Raw genomic sequence first — 20,009 nt, 5'->3', positions numbered from 1 at the left:
TTTCAATTTTGTTAACAAGCCTATTATGTCATAGTTAGTCAAACGTCCTCTAAAAACTTAAAAAATTCAATTAAGTTAGCCAAACATGATTTTTCCTAAAAACTCCCACTTTCGTAGAATACAATCATAGAATCCCTACAGTGGAGAAGGAGGCCATTAAGCCCATCGAGTCTGCACCAATCCCACCCAGACCCTATTCCCATAACCCCTCATATTTACCGTGCATATTTATCCAAGAAGCATAAAGGAGAACATGCCCGTCTACATCAACGGGGACAAAGTAGAAAGGGTTGAGCGCTTCAAGTTTTTAGGTGTCCATATCACCAACCTGCTCTGGTCCCCCCATGCCGACACTATAGTTAAGAAAGCCCACCAATGCCTCTACTTTCTCAGAAGACCAAGGAAATTTGGCATGTCAGCTACGACTCTCACCAACTTTTACAGATGCACCATAGAAAGCATTCTTTCTGGTTGTGTCACAGTTTGATATGGCTCCTGCTCTGCCCAAGACCGCAAGGAACTGCTAAAAGTCATGAATGTAGCCCAATCCATCACTCAAACCAGCCTCATCCATTGACTCTGTCTACACCTCGCGCTGCCTCGACAAAGCAGCCAGCATAATTAAGGACACCCCAGACATTCTCTTCCACCTGCTTCCGTCGGGAAAAAGATACAAAGGTCTGATGTCACGTACCAACCGACTCAAGGACAGCTTCTTCCCTGCTGCTGTCAGACTTTTGAATGAACTTACCTTGCATTAAGTTGATCTTTCTCTACATCCTATGACTGTAACACTACATTCTGCACACTCTCCTTTCCTTCTCTATGAACGGTATGTTTTGTCTGTACAGTGCACAAGAAACAATACTTTTCACTGTATGTTAATACGTGACAATAATAAATCAAATCAAAATGCTAATCCCCTGATACTAAGGTTAATTTAGCATGGCCAATCAACCTAACCTATGTTTGGAGTGTGGGAGGAAACCGGAGCACCTGACATGGGGAGAATGTGCACACAGACAGTGACTCAAGACTGGAATTGAACCTGGGTCCCTGGCACTGAGGGGCAGCAATGCTAACCACTGTGCCACCACTGACAATTCTGTTTATATGCCTATAAAAGACCTTGGAATTTCCCTTTTGTTGTTAGCTGCTGATCGAGTGCCTATTTGTCCCTTTTTCGCTTCTCTGTACATTCTGCATTCAGTCTGATTTTTCCTTTTCCCAGGCTGGATCCCTCTGCAATTTTCTCAAAGTAGCCCTTGTTCTTTTTTTTTAAAAAAAAACCTCTGGATTGCTCATCTTTCTCCATATTAAATATAGGTATTATGACACCACAATCGCTATTCCAAAGAGGCTTGCCTACTGAGGTGAGAGCAATTGCACTTGACATCAAGGCAAGGTTGACTGAGTGCGGCCTGCACCAGATGGACAGTAGCGGTTCAAGGCAACGCACCACCTCTTTCTCAAGGGCAATTAGAGATGAGCAAAATATGCTGGTCTTGCCAGCAACGTCCACATACCATGCAAGAATGAAAAATACTCTGCATATGACCTACTTAATTCCCCAGGACTACATTCACCCAATGCTTCAAAAAAAAAAACGAAACAGAAAAGGAAAACTCATTTTATAGCCTAAATGTGGTAGAGGTGCAAAGGAAACAGAGGGACAGATACACAAATCATTAAAGTAACAGCATTGATTGACTAAACTATAACAAAAACTGCAAAAAGCAGAGGAGTTCAAATTTTTGAAATCTGCTCAGTAAGAAATGTTAAACAAATAGACCATTGGTTCAATTACACTTGAAAGATTACTGTGCACAGTTCTGGACTTCATCTTATAAAACAGACATAGGAGCACTATATATAATTTATTTATTTACAAGGATGATAGCTGCAATCGGTAAGCTCAGCTAACAGGTGGCACCAAACAAGTTAAGGCTCTTTAGGTAGAATCTTGTCCAAGATGAAAGGTGACTTAATGGAGGCTTTTAAAATTATGAAAATATTTGATGGCGTAATGTAGAGAAAATATGTGGGAGCTGGGGGAAGAGGTGGGATGTGGGGAAACAAGAGTCCAAAATTAGCAGCTACGAATATAAGCTAGTCACTAATAAGGAATTCGGAAAAAAAATTATTTAAACTGAAAAGAACGAATGTGAACTCATTCACAGAATAGTGAAGATGAATACTGTAGATACATTTAAAGGGAAAGCTAGGTATGCAGAAGGGAGAAAGAATGGAGGGAAGAGGCTCATGAGGAACAAAGATTGCTGTGCTAAATGACATGTTCTTGTATTATTACACAGAATTTACACCACATGTCCATTGCTCTTTGTATTTTAGAGTTTCTGTTAAAATTTGTAGCTTAATTGTCCATGGTAACAAGGCTTTGTATTCATCTTTCCTTTTATTCACTTACTGGTCTTCCTCCCTCCCTTCAATTCAGTCCAGGAAGAGACTATGTAAATGCCTGGGTTGTGTGATGACTATAACAGAACAGAGCTAAAAGCACAAAAAACAACTTTTAGTGCACTAAAAATATATATTCTGAACATTCCAAAAGGATTCCCAAAAAACTTCAATATAGTTCAAGTTATTTTGTTTTTAAATTGGTACTTTGTAATTTTGTAGATATTTTGAATTGCACAGGTATAACATAGGCAAGTAAAAATTTCCATTAGAATACCATAACTACATATGCAAATATCAAATGTAAAGTCTACAAATAGTTTATTTTCAATCATGGTTGAATACAGCTCCAACAATGCTCAAGAAGTTTGACACCATCACGAACAAAGCAACCCACTTGATTGGCACCTCCTCCACAAACATTCACTTTCTCCACCACCATGGGGAAGGTTCCAGTGGATTGGAAAAATGCTAATGTAATGCTCTTATTCAAAAAGGGAGGGGGCAAAATGTGGGAAATTATAGACCAGTTAGTTTAACATTTGTTGTTGGGGAAGTGTTAGAATTAATCAAGGAAGCAATATCAGGAAATTTGGAAAGTCAAAACGCTATCCATCAGCATGGTTTTACGAAGGGCAAATCATGTTTGGCTAATTTACTAGAGTTCTTCAAAGATGTAACAAGCAAAATGAATAATGGGGATCCTGTAGATGTGGTACGTCTGATAAGGTGCCGCACAAAAGGTTAACTCACAAGGTTAGATCACATGGATTTGGGGTAATTTATTACCTTGGATAGATGATTGACTAATGGACAGAAGTAACTAGTGGAGTGTCACAGGATTCGGTCCTTGGGCCCCTGCTATTTACAATCTATATTAACGACTTGGATACAGGGATAGAAGGCTTTATAGCCAAATTTACAGATGACACAAAAACAGGCAGGACAGTAAGTTGCAATGGGGAAATAAGAACCTTACCAAATGGAAATAGATAGGTTAGGAGAGTGGGCCAAATGTGGCAGATGGAGTTTAACATGGATAAGTGTGAGGTCATGCATTTTGGTCGCAAAAATGGGAAGGTGACTTATTATCTAAATAGGGAGAGTCTTCAGGGTGCTCTGGTGCAGAGGGATCTGGGTGTCTTCGTTCATGAATCGCAGAAAGCTAGCATGCAGGTACAGCAGATAATAAAGAAAGCAAATGGAATGTTCGCATTTATAGCTAAAGGAATAGAATATAAAGGTAAGGAAGCATTATTGCAACTATACAAGGCATTGGTGAGGCTGTACCTGCAGTATTGTGCACAGTTTTGGTCCTCTTATTTGAGGAAAGATGTAGTTGCATTGGAGGCGGTTCAGAGGAGGTTCACTAGATTGATTCCAGAGATGAGGGGTTTGTCATATGAACAGAGATTGAACAGTTTAGGCCTATACTCTCTGGAATTTAGAAGAATGAGGGGGGATCAAATTGAGGTGTAGAAGATGATAAAAGGTATGGATAAAGTAGGCATGGAGTGGACGCTTCCTCTTCTGGGGCATTCTGGGACGAGAGGTCATAGTCTTAAGATAAGGGGTAGCAAATCTGAAACAGAGTTGAGGAGAAACTACTTCTCCCAAAGGGTTGTGAATTTGTGGAATTCGCTACCCAAAGTGCAGTGGATGCTGGGACAGTGATTAAATTTGAGGAGTTAGGCAGATTTTTAAACTGGTAATGGGTTGGAGGGTCATGGGGAGAAGGAGCATATCAGCCATGATCAAATGGTGGAGCTGACTCAATGGGCCGAATGGCCTAATTATGCTCCTATATCTTGTATGTACATGTATTAACAGTGAAAAGTATTGTTTCTTGCGTGCTATTACAGACAAGGCATACCGTTCATTGAGAAGGAAACGGGAGAGCGCAGAATGTAGTGTTACAGTCATAGCTAGGGTGTAGAGAAAGATCAACTTAATGCAAGGTAAGTCCATTCTAACAGCAGCAGGGAAGAAGCTGTTCGCGAGTCGGTTGGTACGTGACCTCAGACTTTTATCTTTTTCCTGAACGAAGAAGGCTGAAGAGAGAATGTCCGGAGTGCATGGGGTCCTTAATTATGCTGGCTGCTTTGCCGAGGCGGGACGTGCAGACAGTGTCAACAGTTGGGAGGCCGGTGTGCGTTATGGAGTGGGCTACATTCGCGTCGTCGTCGTCATGGCGGTGGCGGGCGCGCGAGAGCGAGAAAACCAGGACAGATTGTTGGTGACCTGGACACCTAAAAACTTGAAGCTCTCGACCCTTTCTACTTCATCCCCGTTGATGTAGACAGGGGCATTATCTCCTTTACGCCTCCTAAAGTCGATGATAATCTCCTTTGTCTTGACGACATTGAGGGAAGTTCATAAGATATAGGAGCATAATTAGGCCATTCAGCCCATTGTGAAAATCCGCCATACTCCGGCACCTGTTCAGGTACACCGAGGGAGAATTTAGCATGGCCAATACACCTAACCAGCACGTCCTTTGGACTGTGGGAGGAAACCGGAGCACCTGGAGGACACGGGGAGAATGTGCGGACTCCACACAAAGTGCCCCAAGCCGGGAATCAAACCAGGTCCCTGGATCTGTGAGGCAGCAGTGCTAACCATTGTGCCACCGTGCCGCCCATAAAATGACTGACAGCGATAATGCTTTGTTTAAATTCAAACCAGGTTGGTTGATTCTGATTGGTCAAGGCATTGCCCTGGGGAATGAACAGAGAATGGCTGTCACCTATTTTGTTCAGTTGAAACAGGTGCAGTTTGTGTACATGCTCTTTCTGATGTAAAGAATAGGGCTCAGTGTATTTGTAGCTTCGAGGCATAGGCGTGCCACAATGCGAGCCCGATTGATGATCTTAAATCGTCAATGTAGTTCTCAGAACACTCAGGATTGTATAGCAAATGTTGTTCAACTGCAAAATAAAATTTAACGTTGGACACTGGCTTTTAGTTTCGCAAATACAGGCTATTTGTGTACAGTCAGTATCTTGTCTGTTGTGAACCGCTGAAAGGGCACATTATGTGATATGATCCACCAGTCTTTGGGGCGTACGGCTTACATAACTTGCTCACCGTATAAGCTTGATTCCGAAATAAAGTGCATCAAAGCCACCCTGCAAGATAATAGCAATCCTGTGTGCAAACTCATGAATAGGCCTAAGGGCCGCCACTTTCGGTCCTGAAAAGTGCCCAGTCTACCAAAATTACCCTGGTAAGGCATCTCAAAAATTTGAGCAACAAGTGAAACTAGCCATGTCACACGGCAACTACGTGGTAGCAACACAAGTGGTGTTCACCACTAAGAGGGTGTTGCTATCAAGTCAAAAAGACGTTTTGCCCTTCATACGGGCGGCACAGTGGTTAGCATTACTGCCTCACAGCACCAGGGACCCTGGTTCGATTCCTGGCTTGGGCCACTGTCTGTGCGGATTCTGTACATTCTCCCTGTGTCTGCATGGGTTTCCTCCCAGTCTGAAAGACGTGCCAGTTCGGTGCATTGGCTGTGCTAAATTCTCCTTCAGTGTACCCAAACAGATGCCGGAGTGTGGCGACTAGGGGATTTTCACAGTAACTTCATTGCAGTGTTAATGTAAGCCTACTTGCGGCTAATAAATAAGCTTAAAAATACAGATTATTACGTTGATAAGTGAATCTCAGACAGTATGATGCTGGGTATGCAAGCATACATCCCAAACACAAGCAGCTCATTTGATATAGCATGTGCAACATTAGATGCGATTGATTCCAGGATTGGACAACATTTGCGAAACAATCCTGAGTGTTCCAAGAATTACACTGACAATCAGCGGAAGATTGTCAGGCCGCCAAATCATTGCACATTTATGCACGCTAGAAGCTGCATTAATTAATAAAGAGAGCCCTATATATTGTAGACAGAAAGAACATGTACACATTTTGCACCATTTCAACTAAACAACAGAGTTGACAACAGCCATGCTTGGCTTCATTTCCCAGGGCAATGCCTTGAACAATCAAGAGTCTATCTGCCTGGTTTGAACTTAAACAAATCCCAATAGTCAAACTACCAGTCATCAGTTAACTGGTACATTCACCATGGCAATGCCTAACTTGCCAACCAATCAGCACTCTCTTATACAATATATTTTGCATTCTCACGAATGTCCTGATGAGTGCACAACAAAAAGCTTCAACCTGTCTCTTCTTTCAGCGATACTTAGGAATGTATGTACTCAATATTATTATAATACAGTAAACTCCCACCATTCACAGGGGTTCCCTTCCTGTGAAATCTCACAATGCGTGAAACCACAAATGGCTTCCTCTGTGAGAAAAGTAATCTAAACTGTGATGAGTAGATTCTGGGGCCATGAACTGGGATTACATGTACAAATACATTTGCACAAGTGAACAAATTTGTGATGGGGGGGTGGGGTCACAAATGACAGGGGTTTACTGTATAGCACTTATAGTACATAGTGAAATTAATTTTAGCAGCTATTTCATATGCTCGGCTTAAAGATATTTGAGATTCACAATACTCCAGTGATGCGCAATTTTAAATATGCACTTTCGCAGTATTACACAGTGCACAGTCCATTCACTAAAGAAGCTTGGTAGTAATGTGATCCTGAAAACTTTCAATTACATTTTTAAAAAACTGACACTAAAAGTGCTGCCTGAAAATTGTCTGAATAGTTGTCAGTTGTCTTAACTTTGTCCAGCTAGATTCTTACTTGTTTGATCAAGATTTGGCAATATTCGAAAGGATTACCCTGATGTTTTTGGCTTCTTTCCCCTTTCTTGATTTTCTCCCTTATGCTAAAAATAGATCAACTAAAGGAAAAAAGGTTCTTGCATTTATTTCTAGGACATTGCTATACAGTGTGCTATTGTGTTTGCCTATCTAACAATAGCGATTATACTGCAAAAGTGATTCTTCAGTTGTAAAAAGCCATTTTTAGTCATCCCGAGAGCATGATTGGGCACGAGTTGTTTCTTTCACACTTCAACGAAAGAAAGAAAAGTTCACAGTTTGACTTTGAAAGCTTTTACAGTCAAATGAACTGCATGGGTGGGGGGGGCGGGGGCGGAAGTGAAAGAGGAGGAGGGGTAGAAGAGGTGGTGAGGAGAAACTGCAAATCAAGTCCATCCTTTACAGGCTCCAATCATTTTTCAACTGGAGAAAAATAGAAGACAGGATTAAAAGTATGTAGTGCGAAAGGCCTTGTCAACAGCCACTGCAATATGCATTCTAGTGAATAGCTTTAGAATTCAGGAGGAAATAGGATTCTAAAAGTCAATCTAAAATAAAAACCAAGTGCTGGAAACATTCAGCAGGTCTGGCTGCATCTGTGAGAGAGAGAAAATGAATGGCCTGAGCCATACACTCACCATCCTTTGAGTCAGTGGGGAATGCATCCCATCAACTGACAAGCCCGCTGCCATTTCATACTCAATTGAGCAATAAATGACAACAAGTGGGACTTCCATCCACCCTTGTAAGCAGCCCTGCCTTGGAGGGCTGACAGCCAATCACCCCAGACCCAACACATCAGTGGCTAGAAGTGGTATTGCAGTGGCTAGAAGTGATACTGCAGTGTCATGGCGGAGGCTAAGTGCCATGACTTACCTCAAGTACCAGGCACGGGAGGGAGACCCAGAGCTGTTCCAACCGGCCTAAAAATTGAAGGGGGAGGGGGGGGGGGGGGGTTTGTTTAAAATAGTGGCACGTGTGGGCTTCAGGTCCGAGACCCTGTCCACCCTACCATGAAACTGCATCTGGGTTGGGCAGGATCCCCAGATGGGAAGCTCGTCCATGCAATTTTACACCCTCCCAACCCCACTCAGAGCAGAATCCCTATAGTGCAGAATGAGACCATTCAGCCCATCGAGCCTGCACAGACAACAGTCCCACCCAGGCACTATCCCTTTAATCCCACGTATTTACCCTGCTAATCCCCCAACACCAAGGGGCAATTTATCCTGGCCAATCAACCTAGCCCGCACAACTTTGGACTGTGGGAGGAAACCAGGGCTCCCAGAGGAAACTCACATAGACACGGGGAGAATGTTTAAATTCCACACAGCGACCCGAGGCCGGAATTGAACTCACTATTGCCACCATGCCACTCTCGCCTCAGAACCCACTGGGGGTAGGGTTAAAACTCTGGCCAATGTTTCAAGTCAAACCTTACACTTCTTCAGAACTGGAGCAGAATTCAGTCCTAAAAGTCATATTGAACTCAAAACTGAACTCTTGTTTCTCTCTCCACAGATGCTGCCAGACCTGCTGAGTTCTTCCAGCACCAATTTCATTTTTCGAAGTAGCAGTTTGACAATCGTGGAAAAGATAATGGCTTATAGAAAAGCCGATTCCTTTTTCAAATGCTTTTCTCATGTTACTGCTTGAATCAATAAGCTGAAAAGAACCATAGAATGATTACAGCACAGGAGGCTATTTGATCCAATGTGTCTGTACCAGCTCTCTAAAAGACCAACTCAGCTAGTCCCACTCCCTGCTTCCTGTGGCCCTTGCCTGCAATTTGTTTTCTCTTCAGGTAATTATCAGATACTCTTGAGCCACAGCTAAATCTGCCACAACTCCCAGACAGTGTGTTCCAGATTTTAACCACCCGTTGCATAAGTAAGTATTAATATTGGTTCTTGGGATATGTATCAATGTATTCAGGTATTCACTGGAAGTGACATCACAGGTCGCTAGCAGAGGGTAAATGCCAGAGAGAAGAAGCAATCATGTAGTGAATACCACCGTAAATAAAGCTCTGTTATTTTTAACCCTGTGCTTCCGAGCACCAATTCTCCAACATACAGTACATCACCTTTGGTTCTTTTCCTCCATTCACCTTAAATCAGAGTTTTCTGGTTTTCAATTCTTGTGTCAATAGGAACAGCTTCTCCCCAGTTTCCTCATGATTAAATCTCCCCTCAACTTTTCCTCTGAAGAGAACAGCCCAGCTTGATCAATCCATCTTATTACTGAAAATCTCTTCCCTGGGACCATCCTTATAAATCTTTTCTGCACCCTCCCTAGTGCCATCACATCCTTCCTAAAGTGGAATCATAGAATCACCAGACACTCATCTGATGAAGGAGCAACGCTCCGAAAGCTTGTGGTTCCAAATAAACCTATGGGATTTTAACCCGGTGTTGAGACTTCCTCCTATTTATTTGGCCTAGGATCCCATATATCTTATTTACTTATTCCTCAACTTGCCCCGCCACCTTCAAAGATTTGTGCACAGATGCCTCCGGATCCCTCTGCCACTGCATCTCCATTAGAAAACAACCCATGCTTGTTTTCTTAATTAATCCACATTTGTCCAAGTGACTTAATTTTTATGTAGTTCTGGGTCCTGCCCTTTATCGAGCCAGGTCTCAATTTCCATCACAATATCAGATCCCATTTGGCTATCTGTACCTGTAGCTCATCAGCCTACTTGCCACTCTGTTTTCACATACACACACAGTAAACCTAATTTAGATGTTATTACATTCTCTCACACCAAACCCACTTAATGCCTTACTATTTCTTATTCCAGCATTGTCTCTCCCAATTGTTGTTGCACATCTTTTTTCCTTCTCTAATATTAGACCTGCTTCCCATCCCCTTAGCAAGTTAGTTTAAACCCTCCCTAAAAGCACCAGGAAACCATCTTTTCAATTCATTGCATCCAAAGAGAATTGGGACCAACGTACAAGTTCCATCTTCCCCAGGATCAATTCCAACGTCTCAGAAATCTGAAGCCCTTCCTCATGCACCATCTCTCCAGCCACTCATTCAATTGTTCCTTCCCCCTATTTTGTACCCACTAGAGATAGTAATCTAGAAATTACCACTTTTGAGGTCCTATTTACTAGTTACTTTTCTGGTTCCTCAAAATCCTGTGGAACATCATATCCCTATTCATTCTATTTTTCCACACACTCCCTCCTGCCCTGCCCCCTCCCCCGCAAATGAAACTTCATTGCAGTGTTAATGTCAGCCTACTTGTGACACTAATAAATAAACGTAAAACTTCATATCCATCATCTGGGGTGTATGGTAGCATTCCATTGGGTATATAGGTGACTGTTAAGACCAATCTGCACCCAGAAGGTTCGATATACAGGATAGGATGCTGTAGACGATTGAATTTTGGATGAGCTGCTGGCTTGAGATTTCCTTTCCTTGCACCTTCTCTGCCTCTGAAACACTTGCACTGGTGTAGTACTGTGGAGAAGGCTAATTTGCAATGCCCATCCACAGGGAGACTGCATTTTAAGTGGTGCTGCCCACTGGCAGTTTAACATCTAGAAGAATCAGTTCTATGGGACTGAGCTTTTGAAGCTCATTGATTTGATTCTGAGTGTTGTTAGCGGATTTCAGTTCATTTGAAATGCTGTAATTTTGGCACTAACACTGGGTTTACCACCTCCAGAACTGGTTCAGTGGAAAGGGAAAGCACCAGAGTTTCCACTCCGAAAAACTGTCCCAGAACTTCAGCTGGAAAACATATGGAAAATGGATTGGGCTTGGTTACAATAACTAGGTGAACAGTCTGCCATCACGGGTCACACCTGAAGAATGGCTGCTGGGCAAGGTCTCTAAGGCCAGTTGAAGTTACCAGATCCATAACCCAATAAGAGTCACTAACTCTACGAGAGCAGAAAAGGACAGCTTAGACAATGGGTAGGGAAGAAACTGATGTTTTGTTTGAAAAAGGTTAATACAGTAACTTGCATATTCATATTATTATAAGAAATTAGAGCTCGTCATACAGTCCTTTGAACCTGCCCCACCAATAAGAACAGAGCTGCTCTGGTTTTTAAAATCAGCTAGCTTCACTTTCCCACCGTGTCAATTCATCGAATAAAAACACCTTTAAAACACATAGTTGACTTCCCAGTCAAGGCTGAATGCCATCTTCTTGCCACAGTTAACTTATTTTTCTGTGCTATGCCACACCTCTCACCAAGCAAGTACAGTGTCCATTGCAGATAAGTATGGATGCTGCAGACATCGTGTTTCAGTGGGTTAGGCTTAGAATAGAAAATAAAATACAGCACATCTTGTTCAGAGAACTCTATGCTGATGTTGCACTAGCCACGAACAGGAATACCCATCTACAAAGACTCATGGGTTGTCTTTCTCACGCCAGTAACTAGTTCTCCATTAAACTATAAATGTCAAGAAAACTATGGTTATAGGACAGGGTGTCATGTCTCCAACCCAATCACACAAGATAGCACCCCACTGGAAGAGATTAGAAAATTCAGCTACCTTCGGTCCATGTGACGGACAATCTGTCTCAATGCAGACCTCTTGGGAAAGCAGCCACCTTTGGCCAATTCACAAAATGCGCATGGAATATCATCAAGCCAAATCTTAGGGCCAAGAGCTGGTGTATGAGGCCCGTGTTCTCAGCACTTCATTGTATGGCTGTGAAAAATGGACAGCTTACAGCTATCAAGAAAGCTCAACAGCATTCAACTTCGCTGTTTGTAGTGCATTCTGGGCATCTCGTGAAAAGATATCGCAAATACAGCAGTCCTCTGAGAGACAAGTCTCCAAAGTATGGTGACAATCATCAAACAGAGGTAACTTCACTAGCTCAGGTAAATTTACAGATAGGCGACCATGTTCCACCCAAGGAATTTTCTGTATGGCAAGGTAGCCAGAGCCAGATGGCCAGCTGGACGCCCAAAGCTCCGCTTCAAGGATGCTTGTATGCCTGACATGAAGACCCTAAACATCTATTCTTGTGCCCAGGAAGACACTAACCGATGAAAATATCACCTGTGGGCCAGCACTTGCAACCATGATGATCAGTGGCTACAATGGTTTGACAATAGGCAACACCAAGAACAAGCCACAGTGACACCCAATAACGACTTCAGATGCCACACTTCTGGCAGAACTTGCTTCAAACAGATCGGTCTCTTCAGCTGTCAGCAAAGGTGTACCATATGAAGTTACCAAAGCTCCAGTGGATTTAATTTACTACATATCCATCATCTTATGTAGATTGAAGGATATTAACAGGTTTAGAATGACAAGATGGTGGCTAAATTGGTAGACCACATTAAGCCGTTTAAAACATCACTTAAGTAAAATGTATATAGCTTCATAATGATGTATTAATCTGCTGCTGAGGTGGACTCAAGTAGGACTATCCCTTTAAGATTACGATGTTTAATTTCTGGATAGAAGCACAACCCCAGTAAATCAAAGATTAATAATTGTAAGAGTGCGTACAAATTTCTATTAAGGTAAAGAAACAAAATATTTTTGTCCTTTACAAAAGCTTTTGACATTCCCAAAGCACAATATGTCCAATAGTATCCTCATACATTAAAGGAGAGAAGAGTGCTGCATTCGTCTCAGTAAAAAATCATTCAAGCCTAGAGAAATATTAGAACGGAGATAACTCCCCTTTATGCTGCACAGTTCCAAAAGGTTGCATAAAATTTAAATTCTATTAACCAATGGCACCCAAATCAGCAAGTGCCATCTCTTTGAAACGATGGTAGTGTATATTTCCAATACATTCAACACAAGCCACTTGTGGCCACTTATCCACGTGGCTGGAAACAGACTACAACTTACACAAAGAGAAGGTAGAATCATACTGTAATAAAGCATAGAGTTCTCACCTCAGTGCTAAATGATTGATCCTTATCAAGAGACTATGCCCCCATTTCTCATTTCCCCACCCAGGGGAAACCATCTCAGTGTCTACACTGTTAAACCCTTTCTTGTATCTTTCAATGAAATCACCTCTCATTCTTCTAAAACCCAGAAAGCATAGGCCCAATACATTCAACCATTCACCAAAGGACAACCAATCTGGTATTCTCAAATGCAAATAAAGCCTTTCTTAAACACAAAGGTCAACTGCACACAATATTCCAGATCTGGTCTTACCAAAGCTCTGTAACAATTATAGAAAGACTTTTGTTCTTGTACTTCAGTATTCTTAATTGTTTGCTGTACCTGCATACTAACTTTGCATTACTTGTTCAAATACATCAAAGTCTCTCTGAGCACCAACATTTAGAGGTTTCACGCCTTTTTAAAAGTATTGTTTTTCAGACACCTGGATAGGTTGGTACTATAGTTAGCCAAGAGGTGGAAGTAGTTTTAATTCTAACTTTTCCTGGGTAACCATTTTGTGCATATAAATCCCAAGACTCCGTTTCATCACCTCTCCTTTAGAATTTCGCAGTGGCTAGCACTACTGCCTCACAGTTCCAGGGACCTGGGTTCAATTCTGGCCTTGCTGTCTGTGTGGAATTTGCACGTTCTCCCCGTCTCTGTGGGGGTTTCCTCTGGATGCTCCAGTTTCCTCCCACAGTCCAAAGTTGTACAGGTTAGGTGGATTGGCCATACTAAATTGGCCCTTAGTATCACAAGATATGTAGGTTAGATGGATTAGCCATGGTGAATGTGTGGGGTTACTGGGATAGGGCCCGAGTAAGATACTCAGTCACAGAGTCAGTGCAGATGCAATGGGCTGAATGGCCTCTTCTGCACTGTAGAGATTCTATGATTCTGATATGAAAATTATCCTTACCTTGGAGTTGAGAACAGGGATGGAATCTTCAACTCCCAGACTGGGAGTGGGCTACACCTGTACAGTTTTGCAGTGTAAGTTCTGTGTTCTGCACATAAAATAGGAACAAATAAAGATGTGAAAACTCAGATGAGGTGACCAGGAGCAGAGCGCCACAGAAGACTAGTGTCCCGGTAGGGGATAGGAAAAGGTCTCAAAGGAAGTGTCCCAGAAAGGAGACAGGGACAGGAAATAGTCCCAGTTCATTTAAAACGAGAGGAGCAGAGACACAGGCTCCCAACAGCAAAAGAGCTGTGGGATGCAGAGTTTAAATGAATAAGACAGCCAAAGATTACCCCAACTCTATGCTGCAGACCTTTAGAGCAAAAGTACGCTTTTGAAGCAGCCGTGTCCTGCTCAGGGCAGCTGAAAATCTAAAATTGTGCTCGTTTGTTGGTGCTTAAGTATGCACTCAGGAATTCAGGGGAGCAGAATCTCAGGAGACAAGATTTAAAAACTGTAAGTTGGGCCATTGATGATGCTGCCTGAATTACGGCATTGATGAGGGCTCAGGGGAAGCCTTAAAGATCCAAGACAGCCAAAGTTGGCTAACTATAGTACCATGTTGCGGGCCATTAAGGCAAAGGTACCCCGTTTGAGCAGTAGTATTCTACTTAGTGTGACCTAGGAGTTGAATCTGTGCTTGTGGGTTGGTGCTTGAGTGCAGATTCTGGAATCCAGGGAATTGAGACTAAAACCCTGTGAGGTGGACCATTGTTGATGCTGTCGAGTTGGAGTGACTTTGTGAGAATTCTAAGGTTAGGTCTTTAAAGGTGAAGACTGGAACCTCTCATAATAGGGAGACGGAGTTTCTATGAGATTGGTTTACTCAGTGTTACTGACGTCTGGGTGGGTTGTTGAGAAATTTGTGGACTCTGTCTTGATCGCATCTGTCATTTATTGTGGAATGTGTTCAGCCATAGTTTACCTAATTATCCTTCCCGGAATGTTCAAGTATACGATATATCATTGTGAATTCTTTTTTTTGACCTTGTATAGTCAAGTTTATTTTTGCTTTCTCAAAACCAGTGGAATCTTGTGGCTTTATTCCATGAGCAAGTGTCTTGAGTCTCAATCTTCGTCTACTTTAAACAAAAAATTATGGTCCCTAACCAGATCTTAGCAACAGTTTGGAGGCTTGGCCAAGGATCATAACCCTTTATCATATACTGCCTCTTCTCATTCTTCTGACCAAAATCCATTTCTTCACACCTCTCAGCATTAAATTTTATCAAGTATGCGTGCCCATTCTATCGGACTGTCTATGTCCTCTTGAAGTCTGTCATCCCCCTCAAAGTTCACTATGTCCCCAAGTTTTATGTCATCTGCAAATTTTGAAATTGTGTCCTGCCTACATACCCAAATCTAAGTCATTAATATAACTCAAGTAAAGCAATGGATCTGGTACCAATCCATGGGGAACTCTACAATCTATACCACCCTCCAGGCCAAAAATATGCTCAGTTTTCTGTCACTTACCCAATTCTACATCCGTGCTGCCACCATCCCTTTTAGTCCATGAACATCAACTTTGTTGGCAAGTCTACATGACACTTCAAATGTCATTTGAAAGTCCATGTACACCATATCAACCACATAACCCTCATCAGCACTCTCCTCTACCTCTCAAAAAGCTCAAGTTAAACACAATGTGCCCTTAACAAATCCATGCTGGATTTTCCTTATAATGCATTAACCATTATCTTTTACATTTAATATCATTTTACAGGAAGCAAAATAAATGGTTGGGACATGCACATATGTTTTGGAATTATGATTTCAAAAAGAGAATTTTTTTTTATAGAGCCAGAAAAATTATTAAAAATCAAATTACACCTCATTCACGGTTTAACTTTCCAATGGCTTTTAAAATGAAACTAACTCTTTATAAGGGGAAGTTGTCATTTCAATTTCTGGCTGGATTTCTGCCTTTAACTGTGCATATGTAGACTCCAGGAATTGTCATCAGTTTCAAGCATGACAACGAACACCGAGTTTCTCTATCACCACCAATGGCAAAATCCAAGCCATTAAAGAAACACCTACCCCATGGGCAAAGTAACTTATAACATGTTCCTACAAAAAAGTTTATTTGTCACAGGTAAGGTTTACATTAACACTGTAATGAAGTTACTGTGAAATTCCCCTAGTGCCACACTCCGGCACCGTTTTGGATCAATGCACTTAACCAGCACATCGTTCAGATTGTGGGAGGAAACGCATGCAGACACAGGGAAAAACGTGCAAACTCTGCACACACGACTCTACAGTGCAAATATGGGCCAAATTACTTTCAAGTAAATCAAATTCAAAAGGCAATGAAGTTTAATTATGCTAAAAGGTTTTAAATCATAGATTCAGCTTCACAAGATTCTTCTGATTATAAAGAACTAGAAAAAACTGTTTCATACACCATATAATAGCTTTCCATCACAGTGTAATGTGTGAATGTTTATGTGAATCTTTGCAGGTCATTGCATCAGGTCTAAACCAATACAACTTTGATAGATATGCACAACTGCCAAGTCTTTGTATCATTTTTAGTTGAATAATTCGGGCATTCCTTACTTCTGCAACTTTGCTCACTTACCAAAGTGAATCGTCTATGGATAGCTTGAGTCTAGGATGCACTCTCATGGCAATCAAGGAAGTCTTACAAGGACACTAAAGGCTTCACTTAGAGGAATTTGAGTCCTGAGAGAAGCTAGCTCAGGATCATTACACCGAGCACAAGCAATTTTATTTTTAAAAAGTGTGGCCACCTTCAAAAGTATGCACATTAGAGGCTGAGAGAAACACAGGCAGAGCGAAACGCAAGAAGAAATCCCAAGCCAGTAACTCATCCAAAACTCATTCATCTGTGATACCCTACTTGCAGCAGAACCTTCCCGGCGCAGATCGGCATTGGCTGTCACTATCTACCTACCAGAACCCTATCAAACACCCCAGTTACTGGCTTGGGATTTCTTCTTGCATTTCCCTCTGCCTCTAATGTGCATACTTTTGAAGGAGGCCACACTTTTTTAAAAATTGCTTGTGCTCGGTGTAATGATCCTGAGCTAGCTTCTCTCAGGACTCAAATTCCTCTAAGTGAAGCCTTTAGTGTCCTTGTAAAACTTCCTTGATTGCCATGAGAGTGCACCCTCGACTCAAGCTATCCATAGACGATTCACTTTGGCAAGTGAGTTAAGTTGCAGAAGGAATGCCCAAATTATTCAACTAAAAATGATACAAAGATTTGGCAGTTGTGCATATCTATCAAAGTTGTATTGGTTTAGACCTGATGCAATGACCTGCAAAGATTCACATAAACATTCACACATTACACTAATGGAAAGCTATTATATGGTGTACAGAACAGCTCTTTCTAGTTCTCTATAATCAGAAGTTGGGAAGAATCTTGGTCATCTTCACCTTGAAGAACTTTGCTATCAACATTCATGAAGCAAAACAGTTAAGTTTTAACTAGATGGTGAAATTGTGCATTATTCATAATAGAAATCCAGCTCGCAACTTTTAATGACAAGATTAGAATTTTAACTAAATATTAACTGAAACAGCTACAAAATTGCACACTAAGGAAGCGTGCAAGACTGCTTATACTGGAAACCAATCATCATTGGGGCTTTTAAATGAGTATTTGCCCAACTCCCTGGCCAAACATTGCTTGCAAATATTTGAAGTATTCTACGGTGAACGTAATTGTGATTACTTCATCAACTACAAACAAGGTGCCACATCAAGCAGGTGAAGCATCCCTAGTTGGCTTCAAAAAGAATCTTGCTCTAGTAAGTGAAATTCAAGTAGATCAGACCAGACAAAGCACATAAAATGAAACATTGAAAACCAATGCCGATCCAAGACGGGTTGAATTTGTTCCACAATACAATGCAGAATGGCCAAGAATTCTCTCTCAACCATCATCAGACAAATTAAACAGTCATTCATTCATTTTGTGGGACCTTGCTCTGTACAATTGGAGGCTGCATTTGCCTACACGACAGTTACTGCAATTCAAAGGCAGTTCATTGGATGGGTGTAAACAGACTTAAGAGAAATGCAAGTTTGCTCTAAACTGTTGAGGGCATTTTGAAACATTATCAAGCACACATTCTGGACCAAACCAGTAAAAATAAACAGCATGCAGTACCCATTCTCAGCAACCAAGACAAGAGAGTTTCACACCTTTGTATTTGATGTTCTATAATCACAACTAAAACTTGAAAACTACATCATTCTGCAGCCATTGTCACGCAACCAGCTTAGTACTGGTTGCAAACTTTTTAGCACTCTGCATTTCAAGGACTGAATTATAAATTACAATTGAGCACACCAAAAAGAAAATAGCATCAATGCATAATTTACAACAGTTTAGAAATTGTAAGGACTTAAAAACATAAATTTCTGACAAGATGCTTCATATCTTCTAGACAGATCCATTGTAGGTTAATGGCTGTTCAATGGCATTTTAAAAATAACTTCAATTGTCTTACATACAAGAATCCAAAGATTAATGGTATTGTACATCATTGGACTTGAATCTACTCTTTGGTGACAAAAGCCACCAAACACCATGCAGATTAAATATTCGGGCAAATTTCAAGACCAGCAGTCCATGCTGGAGGCAGAGTAGGAGCTTTGAAGTACACTGCAGTTCCTTTCAATTCCTACAACACTGCTGGCATGCTTTCCCCCATTTTGCCTAGAATCAATGCCAGTGTTCACTTTAAGTGTGTGTGTGCAGAGTTGCAGTGCAGAACCTATTCAAAAAATAAAAGAACTGCACAAAGCTCAAAAAAATTACATTGGATGGGGGAAAAAGGGGGAAACCCAACTTTTCTGTTGTTGCTGTTGGGGGGTGGTGGGAAAGAGAATGATAAAACCCACCCAAGATTGGGAGGGGAAGGGGGGTGTGGGGAGCAAGAATTGGTCGGAGATGTCATGTTGCGTGGCAGAGGAAGACATGGAAGCAGAGTGTGCTGTGCCGTCCCGCCTGAATTGCCTGTCACGCTGTCGAGCTGGCTGGGTCCAAACCACAACCCAACAGCCAACAAGCTGGAGAGAGGGGAAGGAATTGGGAATGGATGGCAGGCAAAATACAAGACAAAACTCCAACCGATCACCCCCCACACACACACAAACACACCCCGCCACCACCACCACACTCTCGGTGAGCTTTACTGCGACACGCAACGTACCTTTATTTTTTTTGGCACAAGGGAAGTGCGCGGAAGAGCGGCGGGCCGGGTTTTATTGTCAGCGCTCGTCCTCCATCCATCCAGCCACCGCCGCCATTTTGCTCGCTATTGTGCCCGGAGATGGTTGAAGGCGGGAGGGAGTGAGTGAGTGAGGGGGGAGGAGAGAGTGAGTGAAAGAGGAAGGTGGGGGGGGGAGGAGTGAGTGATACAGAGGGGAGGGAGTGAGAGAGAAAGATGGTGGTGGTGGTGTGGAAAGAATGGGCGGCGAGGGGCCGGCCGTCGGGATGCCCTCCTCTCCGGCACCGGACGGGCTGGGTGGGTGGTTGGAAAGGGGGGTGCGGGAGGGGGGGTGTCGGTTTCCTGTCACAAATGCGGGAGACGGAATCCTTTGTCCCCCGCCAAGTGCGTGCTTTCCAAACACCCCCCCTCCGGCCGCCAGTGGAAGCGCCCTCCCTCGCGGACGCCTTCTCTCGGCCGTTTGTTTTTAAAGTGGCAGCTGGGGAAGCATGGAAATGGTGGCGGCTTCCTGACCAGGTGAGAGAGAGAGAGAGAGCGAACAGAATCCTCTGGCTTTTCACTGACACACACCCACACACACAATACCCCTGGGGCTTGGGCTCCTCCTGCCCAAAGAAAATGGCAATAAACTCTACCAAATCAGGTGTCAAAATGGAAGGCAACTCGACGCTGCGAGGAAAATAATATGTGATGGCCAACTGGGCCAGTTCCCCATGGGACGCTGGGGGAACAGGCCTTCAGGAGAAGAGGCCACATCAAATTTTAA

General features: G+C 42.4%; 1 protein-coding gene across 1 annotated transcript in view; it reads right to left on the bottom strand.

The window, feature by feature from the left end:
* The window catches only part of LOC144497779 (zinc finger protein 644-like), a 126,170-nt gene extending 106,523 nt beyond the window's left edge, over window positions 1-19,647 (bottom strand). Inside the window, exon 1 of the mRNA XM_078219216.1 lies at window positions 19,226-19,647. The gene's annotated coding sequence lies outside the window, so the exon portion shown is untranslated. The remainder of the gene's footprint in view (window positions 1-19,225) is intronic.
* Between the last annotated feature and the right edge of the window lie 362 nt (window positions 19,648-20,009).

This window comes from Mustelus asterias, chromosome 8, assembly GCF_964213995.1.
Source record: "Mustelus asterias chromosome 8, sMusAst1.hap1.1, whole genome shotgun sequence".
NCBI classification, from domain to species: Eukaryota; Metazoa; Chordata; class Chondrichthyes; order Carcharhiniformes; family Triakidae; genus Mustelus; species Mustelus asterias.
This window is presented reverse-complemented; position numbering and strand designations above follow the sequence as displayed.